We start from the raw sequence: 20,141 nt of genomic DNA, 5'->3' as shown, positions 1-20,141 counted from the left end.
AGTTAATTATAATAATAGTGAAATTATATATAATTTTGTAATTTTCCATCTAAGATGTTTCTTTTAAATAAAAGCAATTTTACAAGAGTATATATATTAGTTCACACATTTTTTCAACAAAATAGTTAGTCAGCAAAACAATCAAACTAAACCTAACAAAACAAAGCCACAAAATAATATAATCAAACCAGTCACATACATAACAAACCATCAATTTTTTTACAATAAGATAACCAAACCTTTTCATAAATACCAAACATATTATTGTTACTTTATTTGTTTATTATAATATTACTCCTAATTTGATAAAATTTTGTTGTAAATATACGTTGCATTGAGCGTAAAATTTTGCAAAGAGAAGTAAGATTTTGAGCCTCTAGCTATAACAAAAAAAAAAATTAGAATTTGATCGTCTATTGTCTCTATTCTTCTAAATCAAATAGAAGTTCAATTTAGCACAAAATAAATAAACAAATACACCATTCACCGTTTTTGGTAAAAAAAATATCTGAGATTTTCCATGTCAATATTCAATCCCAAATTTTAAACATGGAAGCATAATATTATTTGAAAGGGGTTAACAAATTATCAAAATATTATTGTCAAAAAATGAGAATCACAATTTTTTTAGTCGGGAAAATCACAATTTATCATCAACATGTATATTTCAATTTTGTTAAAAATTTAATAAAAATATGATGTACACACAAAAAATTAATTATTTTATATTTAAAAAATATATATTATTTAACTTATTTTTAATATATATTTTATGTAAATAATTAATTTTATAGTCAATTTTATGCATCCACCTATTATTATTGAAGTTTAATTGGACCAGTGGAGCACATACGACCACCATTAAGGAAAGACAGGGTTGACGGTTAAGCTAATGAAGTGTTGAACTTACAAGATAATCGCCACAATAATGGAATGGCATAAAAGCAAAAAAGACTTGGACTTTCGATTTTGTCGTGATAAACAGGTTAGAGCTTTCAGGTTAGTTGCACTCCTTTTACTAATAATATTAAAGAAATTGACAAAAGGAGACAAAAGGAATCCTAACATGATTTGATTTAGACAAAAGCTGTTCCGTATTGTTGTATCGTTAACCTGAACCACAAAAAATAACGTAGGCTCTTATTTTGGTTTTAAAAGAAAATGAAATCTTATTTTTGTTTCATTTTACTATTCCTATTAAATACAAAATTGTTGGGGTTATTCTTATTATCATTTTATTTTAAAATTTTGTAAAAAAAGAAAAATTACTTCTATGAAAAAATATAGGTAAGAATTTAGTACTAGAAAAATAAAATCTTTTTTTCTGAATAAAGCAGTTACTGTATTATTTTCACATAATAAGGCTAAATTAAATGAGTTGAATATTCTTTTATGATATTCTGTGGGTTGTATATTTTTCTTATTTAATTATTGCAGTATGGTTTATATAAAATTTAAGAAAATATTGGTAGCCAATACTTATTTTAACTAATAAATTTTAAAATACAATCACTTTCTTACCATTTTAGTTGAATAAATAGAGTTTTTATGGCCTACTTCTGATATTATCACTTTTTAGTTTCAAAAGAAATTTTATAGTAATTCGGCCATAAGTTGTCATACATCAACTTAATGATATTGGTACACTTCTATATACATGCATTGTTATCTGGTGCAAATTGATGCATTCGCATTTTGTTTTAGATTAGCTAGTTAGTTTAAGTAGTTTTAGATTAATTTCATGCATTTTATTCAAAATAAGTAAGCATTTGAATGAAGTTCTCACTATATATTAATATGTCAAAGGCTAAGTGATTTTGTGGTTGATTCTATGTAAATGACATAAGAAAAGTGTTAAATACTTGAATTATAAAAATTTGAGATGCAGAGCTTTGTTGAGATGTTTTGTGATCATGGCAGGGGAGAAAAGTGCTACGCTCATTTGAAGAACACTACGTTCCCCAGCAGCTCACCACTTGGCGCTACGCTCTCTTTCAAAGAGCGCTTCATTCTTCAGCGACGCGTACGCGTATGAGACGCGTACGCGTGGAACAGCATTAACGAAGGGCCACACGTCCGCATGGATGACGCGTACGCCTGGTAGGGATCTATCCTCTTCAGCCAAGAGCGCTACGCTCTCTTTCAAAGAGCACCTGCAACATTCTTCAAAGATGGATTCAAAGTTTGGCTGGCGACGCGTACGCGTCAATGACGCATACGCGTGGGTGTGGCATTGGTGAAGGTTCACACAAACGCGTGAATAGAACGGCAGCGTGGAAGTGACATTTTGACATCCACGCGTACGCGTGGAGGACGCGTACGCATGGGAGAGCGTTCTTGGCGCGAGCGCTACGTTCTCATGGAGAGCGCTACCAAGGGACGCGTAGGCATATATCATGCATACGCGTGACAAGTACTGAGAAGATGATGACGCGCATGCGTAGAAGACGCTTACACGTTGGTGCCTGAGCGCTCCGTTTTTCCAAAGAGCGCTACGTTCTCCTGGAGCTGAATTCAAGTACAAATTGAAAAGCCCACTTGAAGCGCTGGCAAGTACACCTGAAGCAGCCACTGAACTAATATAAATAGGGGGCATCTTGAATTTTGGAGGACATCTTCTGGATCTTCTTTTTCAGTTTCTTTTTCCTTTTAGATCTCTTTTATACTTTTGTACTTTTGAATTATACTTTCTGCAGAGATTCTGCATCACTCTTCTTTCTATTTTTTGTTTTATTTTTCAGTCTTGAATTTTACTTTTCCAGTTTCATTTTCTATTACAGTTTTATTTTTCTTTTCAATGCTCAGTTTAATTTTCAGTTTGAGATCTCTGTTGATACTTAGAGCTATGAGTCACTAAACCCCATTTTCATTAGGGGGAGGAGCTCTATTGTAATCATAATGAATCAAGGAAATTCTTCTTCTTCTCAATTCATTTGGGCAGCTATCGGGTAACTTCTGTTTTGATTGTGAATTATTCACTCTCGAAGGGGGGTTTAGTTCTACTTAATGCTTGTGTGAGCCTGGTGCACGAAATTACAATCACACTTTTGCAACTCCGCACAACTAATCAGCAAGTGCACTAGGTCGTCCAAGTAATACCTTACGTGAGTAAGAGTCGATCCCACGGAGATTGTCGGCTTGAAGCAAGCTATGGTTATCTTGTAACTCTTAGTCAGGATATCAATAATTCTCAGATTTAATTATAAAAAGTAAAAGAACATGAATAAATACTTGTTATGCAGTAATGAAGAACAGGTTGAGGTTTTGGAGATGCTCTGTCCCCAGAATCTCTGCTTTCCTACTATCTTCTTCACACACGCAAGGCTCCTTCCATGGCAAGCTTTATGTTGGGCATCACCGTTGTCAATGGCTACTTCCCGTCCTCTCAGTGAAAATATTCCAAATGCACTGTAACAGCACGGCTAATCATCTGTCGGTTCTCGATCATGCTGGAATAGGATCCATTGATCCTTTTGCGTCTGTCACACGCCCAACACTCGCGAGTTTGAAGCACGTCACAGTCATCCCTTCCCAGATCCTACTCGGAATACCACAGACAAGGTTTAGACTTTCCGGACCTCAGGAAAGGCTGCCAATAATTCTAGCCTATACCACAAAGGTTCTAATCTTAGATTAGAAACCCAAGAGATACACATTCAAGCTTGATTGCATGTAGAACGGAAGTGGTTGTCAGGTATGCATTCATAGGTGAGAATGATGATGATTGTCACGGATAATCACATTCATCAGGTTGAAGTGCGAATGAATATCTTAGAATAGAAGCAAGCGTGATGGAATGAAAAACAGTAGTAATTGCATTAATTCATAGAAACACAGCAGAGCTCCTCACCCCCAACAATGGGTTTAGAGACTCATGCCGTAGAAGATACAATATGAAATGTGTAGAGTGTCATGAGGTACAAGATGAATTACTAAAATTAGTTTTTATAGTAAACTAGTGACCTAAGGTTACAGAAAATGAGTAAGCTAGGGTGTTTAGTGTAAAAATCCACTTCCGGGGCCCACTTGGTGTGTGATTGGGCTGAGCATTGAAGCTTTCATGTGTAGAGACTTTTCTTGGAGTTAAACGCCAGTTTTTGTGCCAGTTTGGGAGTTTAACTCCAGCTTTTATGCCAGTTCTGGCGTTAAACGCTAGAATTCTTAAGCTGACTTAAAATGCCGGTTTGGGCCATCAAATCTTGGGCAAAGTATGAACTATTACATATTGCTAGAAAGCTCAGGATGTCTACTTTCCAACGCAATTGAGATCACGCCAATTGGGTCTCTGTAGCTCTATAAAATCCACTTCGAGTGTAGGGAGGTCAGAATCCAACAGCATCTGTAGTCCTTTTTCAGCCTCTGAATCAGATTTTTGCTCAGGTCCCTCAATTTCAGCCAGAAAATACCTGAAATCACAGAAAAACACACAAACTCATAGTAAAGTCCAAAAAAGTGAATTTTAAATAAAAACTAATAAAAATATAATAAAAACTAACTAAAATCTACTGAAAACCTACTAAAAATAATGCCGAAAAGCGTATAAATTATCCGCTCATCACAACACCAAACTTAAATTGTTGCTTGTCCCCAAGCAACTGAAAATCAAATAGAATAAAAAGAAGAAAATATACAATGAATTCCAAAAACATCTATGAAGATTAGTCTTAATTAGATGAACGGAGCTATTAGCTTTTTGCTTCTGAACAGTTTTGGCATCTCACTTTTTTCTTTGAAGTTCAGAATGATTGGCATCTATAGAAACTCAGAATTCAGATAGTGTTATTGATTCTCCTAGTTAAGTGTGTTGATTCTTGAACACAGCTACTTTATGAGTCTTGGCCGTGACCCAAAGCATTTTGTTTTCCAGTATTACCACCGGATACATAAATGCCACAGACACATAACTGTGTGAACCTTTTCAGATTGTGACTCAGCTTTGCTAGAGTCCCCAATTAGAGGTGTCCAGAGCTCTTAAGCACACTCTTTTTTGCTTTGGACCACGACTTTAACCGCTCAGTCTCATGTTTTCACTTGACACCTTCACGCCACAAGCACATGGTTAGGGACAGCTTGGTTTAGCCGCTTAGGCCAGGATTTTATTCCTGAGGGCCTTCCTATCCACTGATGCTCAAAGCCTTGGATCCTTTTTATTACCCTTGCCTTTTGGTTTAAAGGGCTATTGGCTTCTTCTGCTTGCTTTTTCTTTCTTTTTCTTCTTTTTTTTTCGCATATCATCCTCTCTCTTTTTTTTTTCTTTCTATTCACTTCTTTTTCTTGCTTCAAGAATCAATTTTTTGATTTTTCAGATTATCAATAACACTTCTCCTTTTCCATCATTCTTTCAAGAGCCAACAATTTTAACATTCATAAACAACAAATTCAAACATATGCACTGTTCAAGCATTCATTCAGAAAACAAGAGTATTGCCACCACATCAAAATAATTAAACTGTTTTAAAATTTAAAATTCATGTACTTCTTTTTCTTTTTCAATTAAAAGCACTTTTTATTTAAAAAAGGTGATGGATTCATAGGACATTCATAGCTTTAAGACATAAACTTTAAATTTTATTAATCATGGAATGACAATAAGACTCAAAAATAAATATAAGAGCAAACTAATAATAATAGGAGACAGAAAAGTAAAAAAAAAAACAGAAAAATAAATGACTCTTAAAATAGACACTTAATAATGAAGGTTATCATAGAGTTAGGACTCAACAACCTTGATTTTGAGAAGAGGATGCTCCCTCAATCTGTGGGGTGCTTGGTTCTTCAAGGGAGAGCTTCTGGCGCTTCAGCTCCTGTAGCTCACGCCCCTGCTTCTCCTGTTCCTTCAGCAGTTTGCAGAGCATGCAGTTTTGATTCTGCTGTTCTTCCTTAAGTTGTTCCATAGCTTCTTGCAGCTTGGTAACAGATGCTTCTAGGTTTTTACATAGCAGAGAAATTAAGCTTGGGTAGGCCAGTTTGGCTTCAGTGGAGTTCTTGTTTATAATTGTGTAAATCTCACAAGAAATCAAATGATGAATCTCCACTTCTTTTCCAAGCATAATACAATGAATCATCACTGCTCTTTTGATAGTGACCTCAGGGCGATTGCTAGTGGGTAATATAGAACACCCAATGAAGTCCAACCAGCCTCTTGCAACTGGTTTGAGATGTCCCCTCTTGAGTTGGTTTGAGACACCTTTTGAATTGGTTATCCACTTAGTTCCAGGGAGGCATATGTCCTCTAGAACTTGATCCAACCCCTTATCTACTCTCACCATTCTCCTATTAAAGGATTCTGGATCCTCTTGTAGTTGAGGCAATTTGAAGACCTCTCTTATTTTGTCCAGATGGAAGTAAATAAGCCTCCCTCTGACCATGATTCGGTAGGTATGAAAGGCGGTTCCAGTTATTCTCTGCTTATCTGTTAGCCATAGATTTGAGTAGAATTCCTAAACCATGTTTCTTCCAACCTTTATTTCAGGATTAGCTAGAATTTCCCATCCTCTGTTTCGAATTTGCTCTTGGATCTCCGGATATTCATCTTCTTTTAGATTGAATCTAACTTCCGGGATCACTGACTTCAAACCCATTATTTTGTGGTAATGGTCTGCATGTTCTTTGGTTAGGAACCTCTCTTGATTCTAAAGACTCTTTGGAGTATTCTCTTTCTTGTCTCTTGATTTGGTTTGCTTTCCCTTAGGTTCCATAATCTTGATGAGTCTTAGCTCAGTGATCACGGAAAAACACACCAAACTTAGAGGTTTGCTTGCCCTCAAGCAAAAGAAAGGAAATGGGAGAGAGAGGAGAAGAGGCAAATTCGAATGGTGGAGAGGAGGGGATGGCCGAATGTGTATTTATAAGAGGAGGGGAGGGATTTCAAAAATTTTGAAAGAGATATGCCATAGAGATATGATTGATGGAAGAAAATAAAATCATGATATGATGGGTTAAATCTGATAATTTGGTTATGCATCTAAGAAATAAGAGATGATATGATGGGTTTGAAAAGATTTGAAAAGAAATTGAAAAGATACTTGAGTTTTTGAAGAAGATTTAGGAAGGATTTGAAAGAAAATTGAAAAAGAGATTTAGAGAATTGTTGAATTTTTGAAAATTGAGGGTGAATAATGAAAGTTTGAAACATGTTTGTGCAGAAAATTATGAGTTAAAACATGAAAATTTGAAAAAAAAAATTGAATTTGGAAACAAAATCTCCTCCCCCTGCCTTTCTGGCGTTAAACGCCCAGAATGGTATCCATTCTGGCGTTTAACACCCAATTGTTGGCCATTATGGGCGTTTAACGCCCAGCCAGGTACCCTGGCTGGCGTTAAACGCCAGAAACCCCTTTATCACTGGGCGTTTTGCTGAACGCCCAGGATGCTGTAATTCTGGCATTAAACGCCCAGAATGGTACAAATTCTGGCGTTTAACGCCCAAAATGGTACCTTTACTGGCGTTAAACACCCAGAATGGGAATGGCGTTTAACGCCCAAAATGCCCTTTACTGGCGTTTTCTTGTCAACAAGCTCCTTTTCTCTGCTTTTTGCACTGAATCCTTCTGTAACGCTGTGAATTCCTTCAATTTTGATGATTAACTAAGGGTTTCTTTCAATCAACTCCCCATCAAGTTAGGGAACTACTCGCTCATTGTAAATGTAAAATTCATAACATAAGAAAGGGAATTAAAGAAATACATGATAAATAATGATCAAAAGATTAATTAAAAATAAAAATAATTGTTGTATTAATAAATGCTAAAATAATCCAATATTAAAATTAAGTAAATTAAGGAACATGGAAGAGTAAGAGACAAGTAAAGAGAACGAACTAGAATGTCGAAGTCTTGATGAGGCAATAACTCTTCTCAATATCCCAATGCAAAAACAATGAAAATAACAAATCCTAAAAACTATGAATGTGTAGAGAGAAAACCTAGAGGAGAGGAAAACTAGATCTAAAAACTAAAAACTATACGGAATGAATGTTGTTGTTGGTTTCTGCATGTTCTCTGGCTCTAGTCTGCTTTTCTGGGCCGAAAACTGGGTCAAAATAGGACCCGAAATTGCCCCCAGCGATTTTGCAGATTATGCAGATCGCACATGTCACGCGGACGCGTCATTCAGGCGGACGCGTCATTCGGCGTTTCGCTTCTCCACGCGGACGCGTCGTCCACGCCTCCGTGTCGCTTGTGCTATTCCATGCCGCGCGGTCGCGTCATCCATGCGGCCGCGTCACTGCGATTTCCTCTCTTCCGCGCGGTCGCGTCATCCATGCGGCCACATCACTTCTCGCTGGTCATCTCCTCAATTCCTTGTGTTCCTTCGATTTTTGCAATCATCCTCTCCAATCTCCAACTCATTCATGCCCTATAAAGTCTGAAACACTTAACACACAGATCACGGCATCGAATGGAATAAAGGAGAAATAAAATACATAATTAAAAGTCTCTAGGAAGCAAGTTTTCAATCATGCAATAACTTTAGGAAGGAATTATAAATGCATGCTTATTTAATGAATAAGTGGGTAAAGATCATGATAAAACCACATAATTAAACACAATATAAACCATAAAATAGTAGTTTATCAACCTCCCCACACTTAAACATTAGCATGTCCTCATGCTTAGTTGAAGGAGATAAAATGAATGAGTAAGAACATGTAAAACCCATGCAATGCAATGCAGACTATATATGCGAATGCAACTATATGATTCTTGTCCACTTGATCTAAAGTAAATAAGCTCTTCAAAATAATTACAAATCAAATTCTACTAACTCAATTCTTATAAAGCAAGAGCAGATAAAAATGCAAGAAGATAGCTCATGAAAGCAGAGAACATAGAAATTCAAGCATGGAACCCTCACTGATGATGTATGTACACTCTAGCCTCTCTAGTGTATAGGGTCATCACTCTATCCTTCTCTAATCATGCTCTCTAATTTTTGTTCTTCTCCTAACCAATCAACAACATTTAATATACCAATGCAAACATCATGAGGTCTTTTCAAGGTTGTAATGGGGCCAAGGTAAGGGTAAGGATACATATACGGCTAAGTTTATAAATTGAATCTTTAATTAACCCAAGCTTTAACATAACCTATATATATATTCTATGTAACTTTAGAATTCATACCTAGCTACCCAGAAATCTCTTTCACTTTCCATACTCATGTTTCAACCTTTTATTTTAATTTTATCATACATGCATTGATCTTTGAATGCTTGACTTAGCATTGGGGTAATTTTGTCCCCTTATTTATTTGTGGAATTTTTTTTATAAACATAGAAACATAAAAATAACATAGCTTATCAATGCACATAGAGTTTTAATTCTTATAGTTTCACATGAGTAGGTATCTAAATTCCCATAATATTATCATGACTCATTCCCTTATTATCTTTTGTTCTACAATTTTCCATACTTAAATAACACATACAATTCTATCTTAAGCTAACCAAAGATTCAATTTGGGATATATAATTGTTTTTTCGCTTAAGGCTAGTAATGTGGTAAAATATAGAACAAATGGGATTTAAAGGCTCAAAGTGGCTAACAAAGGTAATTGAAAGGGTAGGCTTTATTTGGATAAGTGAGCTAAACAAATAATGGCATCAATCATATGCAAACATATAAATATAATAAACATTAGACATATAGGATAAAACAAAATATAGATTACAATCATAGAGAAGTAAACACACAATAATAAAATAATTATGGTTAAATAATGTAACCATTCATAAAGGCTCAAATTTCACAGGTTGTGTGTTCTTTAGCTCAAAAATCATGTTCCAAATACAACTTCAAGCAAATTTAACATAAAAGAAGTAATTAAAATTAGTGAAATTTTGTTCCAACGATAGGGTCTTAGAAGAAACTTATTGTCTTTTCAATCAAGCAGAACATGCATTCAACTAAATATCTTATTCTACAAAAGAAAAACTAACTAAATATCCTAATTTATTGGTGCTAGGGAAGAGAAATTACCTCCGGAAGTCAGGTACTGACCGACCTCCCCACACTTAAGGCTTTGCACCGTCCTTGGTGCCATCTGTCAAGAACAAAGGTGGGCTGGTAGCAGTATCTCCACAGTCGGGACCATCATAGCTCCCTGTGCTGGTAAAAGAGGTGGAGTCCGGGGTATCTGAGTCCTTGAATTTTCCCAGGATCAGCTCCTTGAGGTATGTGAATCGGCGCTTGTTATGGTGCTCTCGCATGTTAGCTTTTTGTTCATGCCGATCCAACTTTTCAAGTATCTGATGGAGCAGTTGGGCTGTTGTAGGTGCTTGTGGTGTTGAAGAGGAAATATCTTCAACTGGTTCAGTGGGCTGGCTGGTAGTGGCTGTTGGAAGTCTAAGGTACTTCCCGTTGGGGACATATTGATCATCCCGTGGAAGCATGGCTTTGGTGTCCCCCAACTCTATAGGAGACTCCGGCTGCTAAGACAAGATCTGAGACCAGGGCGGGAAAAGGTAAGTTGCCCGCAATTTGTACGTGTCCCATGGCATTCCGGATATGTCTTGGTAGATTCAGAGGTTGGTCTGTAAGAATGCACCATAGTAGAACGGCCATGTCCGCAGTGAAGGAGGACTCGTGAGTGCTCGGAAAGACGTAATGGGATATAATCTGTGCCCATACGCGAGCCTCCAAGTTAAGTGCTGAAGCCGAAATTCCCTTAGGGCGGGTACGATGGTATCCGTAGATCCATCTGCTGCCAGGTAGTGCGATAACTCTGAGAACGGCGTCCCAGTCAAATTGGTACATCTGGCGCTTGATTGCGGCTTCCTGAAAGGCGTCCAGTCCTTCTGGAACAGGGGGATGACCTAGAGCTTTTTGAATGGCTTCTTCAGTAATGGGGACTTGCTTCTGACAGATATAGACAGACTGCAGGGTTGGCAGGTGGAAGTTGGAGTAGAACTCGACCACCCAAGAAAGATTGACCTGCCTTGGCTATCTCTGTAGGAAATCCCATTGTCTTCGTGTAATCTGCGGCTCAACAAATGTAGCAATATGGTTTGGGAGGAGAAGAAGGTATTCAATATTGTAACTCCTTTCTGCCAGGATGGGGAACATCTGCTCACAGTAGCGATTGGGGAATCACGCAATGTCCTTTGCTAGGAAGGCTTTTTCTTTATCATCAACCTTTATGATCCTCTTAATCTTCTTTGTTGAGGGCTTTACCGCAGTTGAAGAGGGTTCTGCCACTAATGCTCTTTTTGTACCTCTTCTTGCTGGTTGTTTGGGGTAGCTTTCTCCTTCCTTTCTTGGTGGCCATCCTGAAAAAGAGAAGAGAAAGTAACTTAAATTTAAAGGGGTAAAGCAAGGAAGAGGGTGATGTAAGTGATAATTTATGCACAATAAAGAAGGATGACGTTAACACATGGTCTGGACTACATGTGAAAATTTCATCAATGGAAATATAGCAAGTGCATGTAGTACAATGAAATGCAAGAGGTTTATTGGCATGCCGGCAAAGGCATGAGTAGCATAGATCAAGCATTCAATGTCCAATTTAAAGATGTTATCACTCGTAACTAACCATCACGTTTGTATTGACAATTAAAATCAATGAATAAAATAGTAAAGGGAATTTGTGAAAAGCAAGCATGGAATATTAGAGTAGAAAAAAGTAAAGAAGTTCATAATGCCTTATGGGCTTTTTCACAAACACATAGCATGCATGTAGAAGAAGTTCTTGAAAATAAGAATTTGAACATGCAAGTAATCCCTTAAAAAGCAATATATAATTGTCAAACAAATTTACAACAATCCACAAGCATATAATAATAATGACTCACATAAATTGATAACACCAAGTAAAAAGGAAAAAGAAAGGAAAAGAAAATATGAATAATGAAAGTAAAACGAAAAGAAAAGAAGATAACATATAAAAAGAAGAAGAATAATAGGAAAGTAAGGAGGGAAGGAGAAAAAGAAAAACCTTGTTAATAGGGTGAGAGAGAGAAAGTGTAAAAAGTGAGAAAGAAGGAAGAAGGGAGGAAGGGGAGAAAAAGAGATAAGGAGGAAAAAGAGAAAATAGGATTTGGGGAGAAAAAGATATGATAATTGGCAAATCTGGAAAACTGTGCGGCACGAGCGACACGGTCGCGTGGTGCATGCGGTCGCGCGACTTGCGCTTAAACTGAATGACGCGGTCGCGTCGGTCACGCGGTCGCGTGACATGTTTTAGGCTGATGGCGCGAGGGTAGCCTCGCACTCACACAACTCTCTGTTCAAAATCATATTAGTGCCAAATTTTAAGTGACGCGATTGCGTGGGGCATGCGATCGTGTGAGTGGGCTTTAGAAGGATATGACGCGGTCGCGTGGGTCACGCGGCCGCGTGAGAGGGACTGCGCGTCCAGCGCCAGTCCAGCATCACTCTAGCACAACTTTCGGGTGTGCACCACTTTGACGTCGAAATCCTGGTCACGCGGCCGCGTGGGACACGCGGTCGCGTGGGAGGCCATTATTCCCATATGACGCGGTCGCGTCGGCGACGCGGTCGCGTGGGACAATTTGTGCCATTGGCACGCCTCCAGCCCTGCTCCTGCATAACTCTCTGTTCATATAATTATTGTCTCCCATCTCCTTGCGACGCGGACGCGTCAATGAGGCTGTCGCGTCGCGTGATTTTTTTTAATTAAAAAAGAAAGTATGGAAATGCAGATGCACGAAATGTACGAATGAATAGAAGAGTTATTGAATAAGAAAATTAAAAATACAGAAAAGAACGATCATACTATGGTGGGTTGTCTCCCACCTAGCACTTTGCTTTAACGTCCGTAAGTTGGACGCTCCACTAGCTCAGTCTTCGGCTATGTGGGAATCTTCCAAGAGGAAGATCTCAAGCTCCTTGTTTTTCTTCAGCTTCTCACCATGGTACAACTTTAAACGATGTCCATTAACTTTGATAAGTTCAGAGCTTGAAGAATGGCTTAGGTGATAAACTCCGTACGGTTCGGCCTTCTCTACTCTGTATGGACCTTCCCATCTTGATCTCAACTTGCTTGGCATGAGCCTCAGTCGAGATTTGTAAAGGAGGACTAAGTCCCCAGGTTGGAACTCTTTCCTCTTGATGTGCTGATCATGTACAGCCTTCATCTTCTCCTTGTATAGTCTTGAGTTCTCATAAGCTTCTAGGCGAAGGCTCTCTAGTTCCTGCAGTTGCAACTTCCTTTCAGCTCCGGCTTTTTCAATTCCCATGTTGCATTCCTTTACTGCCCAAAAGGCTTTATGCTCCACTTCAACAGGGAGATGCAAGCTTTTCCATAAACTAAGCGGAAAGGACTCATCCCAATGGGTGTTTTGTATGTTGTCCTGTATGCCCAAAGTGCGTCTTGTAGCCTGCTACTCTAGTCTCTTCTATGAGGTTTGACTATCTTCTGCAAGATATGCTTTATCTCTCTATTTGACACCTCGGCTTACCCATTAGTCTGAGGATGGTAGGCTGTTGCAACTTTACGAATTATCCCATGCTTCTTCATTAGTCCTGTTAGTCTCCTGTTACAAAAATGGGTGCCTTGATCACTCACGATTGCTCGTGGTGATCCAAAGTGACAAATAATATGGTTTCTCACAAAGGAAACAACAGTGTTAGCATCATCAGTGCGGGTAGGAATTGCTTCCACCCATTTGGAAATTGACCCTTGAAGTCAATGCTCCAAACATCAAAAATTTCACAGAAAAGCATAATCTGTTGAGGCATCTCATCCCTCCTGGATATATTACCAAATTTCTGGCATGGGAAACAAGATCTACAAAATTCAGCAGCGTCCCTAAAAAGAGTGGGCCACCATAATCCACAGTCTAAGATTTTTCTAGCAGTTCTTTGAGGGCCAAAATGTCCTCCACTCTCAGATGAGTGACAGGCCTCTAAAATAGACTGGAATTCTGATTGAGGCACACACCGTCTAATTACCTGGTCAGCGCCACATCTCCATAAATATGGGTCAACCCATATATAATATTTAGACTCGCTTTTCAGCTTGTCTCTTTGATGCTTAGAAAAGTTCGGAGGGAAGGTGCGGCTAACTAGATAATTAGCTACATGTGCATACCAAGGGACTACCTCAGATACTGCTTGCAGGTTATCAAATGGGAAATTATCAGCTATAAGAGTGGAGTCATCTGTAATGTGCTCAAGGCGACTCAGGTGGTCTGCCACTAAATTCTGATTACCACTCCTATCCTTAATTTCTAAATCAAATTCTTGTAATAGCAGTATCCAATGTATAAGCCTTGGTTTGGACTCCTTTTTAGATAATAAATACTTTAGAGCTGCGTGGTCTGAATACACTACTACTTTAGTACCAAGTAAATAGGCTCGAAATTTATCCAGAGCGAAAACAATAGCAAGAAGTTCTTTCTCGGTAGTAGTGTAATTCGACTGAGAGGCATCTAAAGTTTTAGACGCGTAAGCAATAACAAAAGGATCCTTACCTTCACGCGTAAGTAATAACAAAAGGATCCTTACCTTCTTGCTGAACTTGTTGTTGATTCAATTGCATTTGCTTCAGCAAGTTGGTCATTTCACAGATACTCTGAGTTAAAGCAGTAGTCTCTCTGCTAGAGGATACTTCTGCAACGGCTTTTGTACGGCCTTGTTTCTGCCTGTGATTCCTAGTAGATTCAGCTAGGTCGCTGATCAATTGCCATGCCTCATCAGTGGTCTTGTACTTTTTCATAGACCCATTGCTAGCACTTTCCAATGTGGTCTTATCTTGGGGCCTCATACCCTGTGTGACATAACCGAGTAACACTATCTTGTCAATCATATGGTGGGGGCAAGCTTCCAGAAGATTATTGAAGCGCTCCAAGTACTCATAAAGAGTTTCAGAATCATCCTGAACAATCATGGAAATATCTTTCCTCAGTTTACCAGTAACTTCAGCTGGAAAGAACTTTTCCAAAAATTCTCTTCTTAGTGTATCCCAGTTGGATACAATTGTTGCGGGTTGAGTGTAGTACCACTCTCTTACCTTCCCCTCAAGAGAGAACAGGAAAGCTTTCAGCAAAATTGAAGTTTCATCTGCACCATTACGCCTGACAGTAGAACAGGCTGCTTGAAAATCTCTCAGGCGCTTGATAGGCTCTTGAGCAGGTAAGCCATGAAACCTGGGCATCAAATTGAGCATTGTGGTCTTTATTTCAAAATCTATAGCCACCGCTGGGTGATGCGCTTGAAATGGTTGCATTATAAAATCAGGGGCTCCAGCCTCCTGGATAGTAACTCTCCTGGCTGCTCAACCAAATCAGTAGAACGGGGGCTGGTTTCTTTCTCAAGTGACATTTCAGATCTGCCCTCAGAGAGGACTAACCGACGCCGAGCTTGTCTTATTCGTAAAATAGTTCTTTCCATCTCAGGATCGAATACTAGCAAGCTTGGATCAGGAAGCAAACGTGTCATCTAACGAAAGAAACAAGCAGCTCATAGTAGCAAAATAAAATAAAATAAAAATAAATAAATTCCAATTAATAACTTTAGCACTCTATTGCAACTCCCCGGCAACGGCTTCAAAAATTGATGCAGCAGAAATTGGCGAATTAAGAATGATTATAAAATATGCGTTGCAAGTATAGTTCTCAACCAACCAAAAATCCGCTTATCAATTTAGAAGGGTGTCACAGAAATTAAAATTAAAATACTGGGAGTATGAATCCCAGGTCGTCTCCCAACGAGTTGCAGAAAAGTGTGCTATTTTATTAATCAGATGTTTTCAAAAAGGTTTAAGTTGAATGGCAGAAAATTAATTTAGAGAATTTATATAAATTTAAAAAAAAAAGCCTTGACTGGGAGTTGATTAGCTGGAAGCCCTATTCTTGTTTGAGTACTCTCAAGATTAATTAACAATTGAAAGTTATTATGTTTAGTTGTCCCTTACTAAGTAAGGGAAAGTCAAACAAGCTGGAATGATGTTTCTATCCACAAGTTCCAATCCGTTCTTGGGAGGATTGGTGTTAGTGACTAGAGAGCAATCCAACAATAAACCCAATTACAATCTTTCTCTTGAGCATTCCAACTCAAGGGTTCCTTTCAATCAACTCCCCATCAAGTTAGGGAACTACTCGCTCATTGTAAATGTAAAATTCATAACATAAGAAAGGAAATTAAAGAAAGACATGATAAATAATGATCAAAAGATTAATTGAAAATAAAAGTAATTCTTGTATTAATAAATGCTAAAATAATCCAATAGTAAAATTAAGTAAATTAAGGAACATGGAAGAGTAAGAGACAAGTAAAGAGAACGAACTAGAATATCGAAGTCTTGATGAGGCAATAACTCTTCTCAATATCCCAATGCAAAAACAATGAAAATAACAAATCCTAAAAACTATGAATGTGTTGAGAGAAAACCTAGAGGAGAGGAAAACTAGATCTAAAAACTAAAAACTATGCGGAATGAATGTTGTTGTTGGTTTCTGCATGTTCTCTGGCTCTAGTTTGCTTTTCTGGGCCGAAAACTGGGTCAAAATAGGGCCCGAAATTGCCCCCAGCGATTCTGCAGATTATGCAGATCGCGCATGTCACGCGGATGCGTCATTCAGGCGGATGCGTCATTCGGCATTTCGTTTCTCCACGCAGACGCGTCGTCCACGCCTCCACGTCGCTTGTGCTATTCCATGCCGCGCGGTCGCGTCATCCATGCGGCCGCGTCACTTCTCGCTGGTCATCTCCTCAATTCCTTGTGTTCCTTCCATTTTTGCAAGCTTCCTCTCCAATCTCCAACTCATTCATGCCCTATAAAGCCTGAAACACTTAACACATAGATCACAGCATCGACTGGAATAAAGGAGAAATAAAATACATAATTAAAAGTCTCTAGGAAGCAAGTTTTCAATCATGGAATAACTTTAGGAAGGAATTATAAATGCATGCTTATTTAATGAATAAGTGGGTAAAGATCATGATAAAACCACATAATTAAACACAATATAAACCATAAAATAGTGGTTTATCAGGACCATGGCAGAGTAAAGCTGTTTATTGCGGAAATGGGTGCCCCCGTCACTGATTAGTACTCTGGGAACACCAAATCTGCTGAAGATATGTTTCTGGAGGAACTTCAGCACAGTCTTGGTATCATTAGTGGGAGTGGCAATTGCCTCCACCCATTTAGATACGTAGTCTATTGCCACCAGAATGTAAGTGTTTGAGTATGATGGTGGAAAAGGACCCATGAAGTCAATACCCCATACATCAAACAACTCAATCTCTAAGATCCCTTGTTGAGGCATGGCGTAACCATGAGGTAAGTTGCCAGCTCTTTGGCAACTGTCACAGTTACTTACAAACTCTTGGGCATCTCTATAGAGAGTAGGCCAGAAGAAGCCACATTGGAGGACTTTAGTGGCTGTGCGCTCACTTCCGAAGTGTCCTCCATACTGTGATCCATGGCAATGCCACAGGATCTTCTGTGCCTCCTCTCTAGGGACGCATCTGCGAATCATTCTGTCTGCACATCTCTTAAAGAGATATGGTTCATCCCACAAGTAGTACTTTGCATCAGAAATTAGTTTTTTCTTTTGCACCCTGCTGTACTCCTGGAGTATGAACCTCACAGCTTTATAATTTGCAATGTCTGCAAACTATGGTGCTTCCTGAATGGCAAAGAGTTTCTCATCTGGAAAGGTCTTAGAGATCTCAGTAGAAGGGAGGGACGCCCCAGCTATTGGTTCTATCCGGGACAGGTGATTAGCTACCTGGTTCTCTGTCCCTTTTTGTCTCTTATTTCTATATTAAACTCTTGCAGAAGCAACACCCATCTTATGAGCTCTCTGCTCTATTTGCTTGCAATGCGTTTACCTATCAAAGTTGGCGAATGCTTCTGTAACCTTAGACTCGTTACGCTGTTCACCCACTTATTTAAAGACTCGTTGGCTCCGCGTCCACCGAAAGTCGGTAATGGGTTTTGAATCCTGCTTTGTGAGTAAATATTTAAGAGCAGCATGGTCAGTGTATACAATCACTTTTGATCCTACTAAATAGGATCTAAACTTTTCAATGGCATAAACCACTGCAAGTAACTCTTTTTCTGTGGTTGTGTAATTCTTCTGTGCATCATTTAAAACACAGCTAGCATAGTAAATGACGTGCAGAAGCTTGTTATGCCTCTGTCCCAACACTGCACCAATGGCATGGTCACTGACATCACACATTACTTCAAATGGCAATGTCCAGTTTGGTGCAGAGATGACTGGCACTGTGACCAGCTTAGCTTTCAGGGTCTCAAACGCCTGAAGACACTTTGTGTCAAACATGAATGGCGTGTCAGTAGCTAGGAGATTTCTCAGAGGTTTTGCAATTTTTGAAAAATCCTTTATAAACCTCCTATAGAATCCTGCATGCCCCAAAAAGCTTCTGATTGCCTTAACATTGGTAGGTGGTGATAATTCCATTGGTAGGTTAGTCTCTTTGCATCTTTTCAGAACAAGTGCTAAATGGTCAAGACAGGAGCTGAATGAGTCTCCAAATACTGAAAAGTCATCCATGAAGACTTCCAAAAATTTCTCTACCATATCAGAGAAGATAGAGAGCATGCACCTCTGAAAGGTTGCAGGTGCATTGCACAGACCAAAAGGCATCCTTCTGTAAGCAAATACGCCAGAGGGACATGTGAATACTGTTTTCTCTTGGTCCTGGGGATCTACTGCAATTTGGTTGTAGCCTGAATAGCCATCCAAAAAGCATAATAGTCATGACCTGCTAGTCTTTCTAGCATCTGGTCTATGAATGGTAAAGGAAAATGATCCTTTCTGGTGGCTGTATTGAGCCTTCTGTAGTCAATACACATACGCCACCCTGTAACTATTCTTGTAGGAACCAGTTCATTCTTTTCATTGTGAACCACTATCATGCCTCTTTTTTAGGGTATAACTTGGACAGGGCTTACTCAGGGGCTATCAGAAATAGGATAAATAATCCCAGCCTCTAGTAACTTAGAGACCTTTTTCTGCACCACCTCCTTCATGGCTGGATTTAGCCGCCTCTGTGGTTGAACCACTGGCTTAGCATCATCCTCCAATAGGATCTTGTGCATGCATCTTGCTGGGCTAATGCCCTTAAGATCACTTATGGACCACCCAAGAGCTGTCTTGTGTGTCTTTAGCACTTGAATTAGTGCTTTCTCTTCCTGTGGATTTAAACCAGAGCTTATAATCACTGGAAAAGTGTCACCTTCTCCCAGAAATACATATTTCATGGATGGTGGTAGTGGTTTGAGCTCGGGTTTAGGAGGCTTATCCTCTTCTTGAGGAATTTTCAGAGGTTCTTTTATTTCTTCTGATTCCTCCAGACCAGGCTGAACATCTTTAAAGATGTCCTCTAGCTCTGATTCAAGACTTTCAGCCATATTGATCTCTTCCACCAAAGAGTCAATAATATCAGTGCTTATGCAGTCATCTGATGTGTCTGGATGCTGCATAGCTTTGACAGCATTTAACTTGAACTCATCCTCATTGACTCTCAGGGTCACTTCCCCCTTTTGTACATCAATAAGAGTTCGTCCAGTTGCTAGGAAAGGTCTTCCTAAAATGAGAGTTGCACTCTTGTGCTCCTCCATTTCCAGCACTACAAAGTCAGTGGGAAAGGCAAATGGCCCAACCTTGACAATCATGTCCTCAATTATGCCTGATGAATATTTAATGGAGCCATCAGCAAGTTGAAGACATATCCGGGTTGGTTTGACTTCTTCAGTCAAGCCAAGCTTTCTGATAGTGGATGCAGGTATTAGGTTGATACTTGCTCCAAGGTCGCATAGAGCTGTCTTGGTGCAAGCACCCTCTAATGTGCATGGTATCATAAAGCTTCTTGGATCTTGAAGCTTCTCTGGTAAGCTTTTCAGAATGACTGCGCTGCATTCTTCAGTGAGAAACACCTTTTTAGTTTCTCTCCAATCCTTCTTATAACTTAAGATCTCTTTCATGAACTTAGCATAAGAGGGTATTTGCTCAAGTGCCTCTGCAAATGGGATCTTTATCTCAAGAGTCCTGAGATAGTCTGCAAAGCGAGCAAATTGTTTATCCTGTTTCACTTGGCGGAATTTCTGAGGATAAGGCATCTTGGCTTTATATTCTTCAACCTTAGTTGCTGCAGGTTTATTCCCTACAGAGGTGGTTGGAGAAGCCTTCTTAGAGGGGTTACTAT

This window comes from Arachis ipaensis, chromosome B05 (assembly GCF_000816755.2).
Source record: "Arachis ipaensis cultivar K30076 chromosome B05, Araip1.1, whole genome shotgun sequence".
In the NCBI taxonomy this organism is placed as follows: Eukaryota; Viridiplantae; Streptophyta; class Magnoliopsida; order Fabales; family Fabaceae; genus Arachis; species Arachis ipaensis.
Note: the sequence above shows the minus strand (reverse complement) of the source record.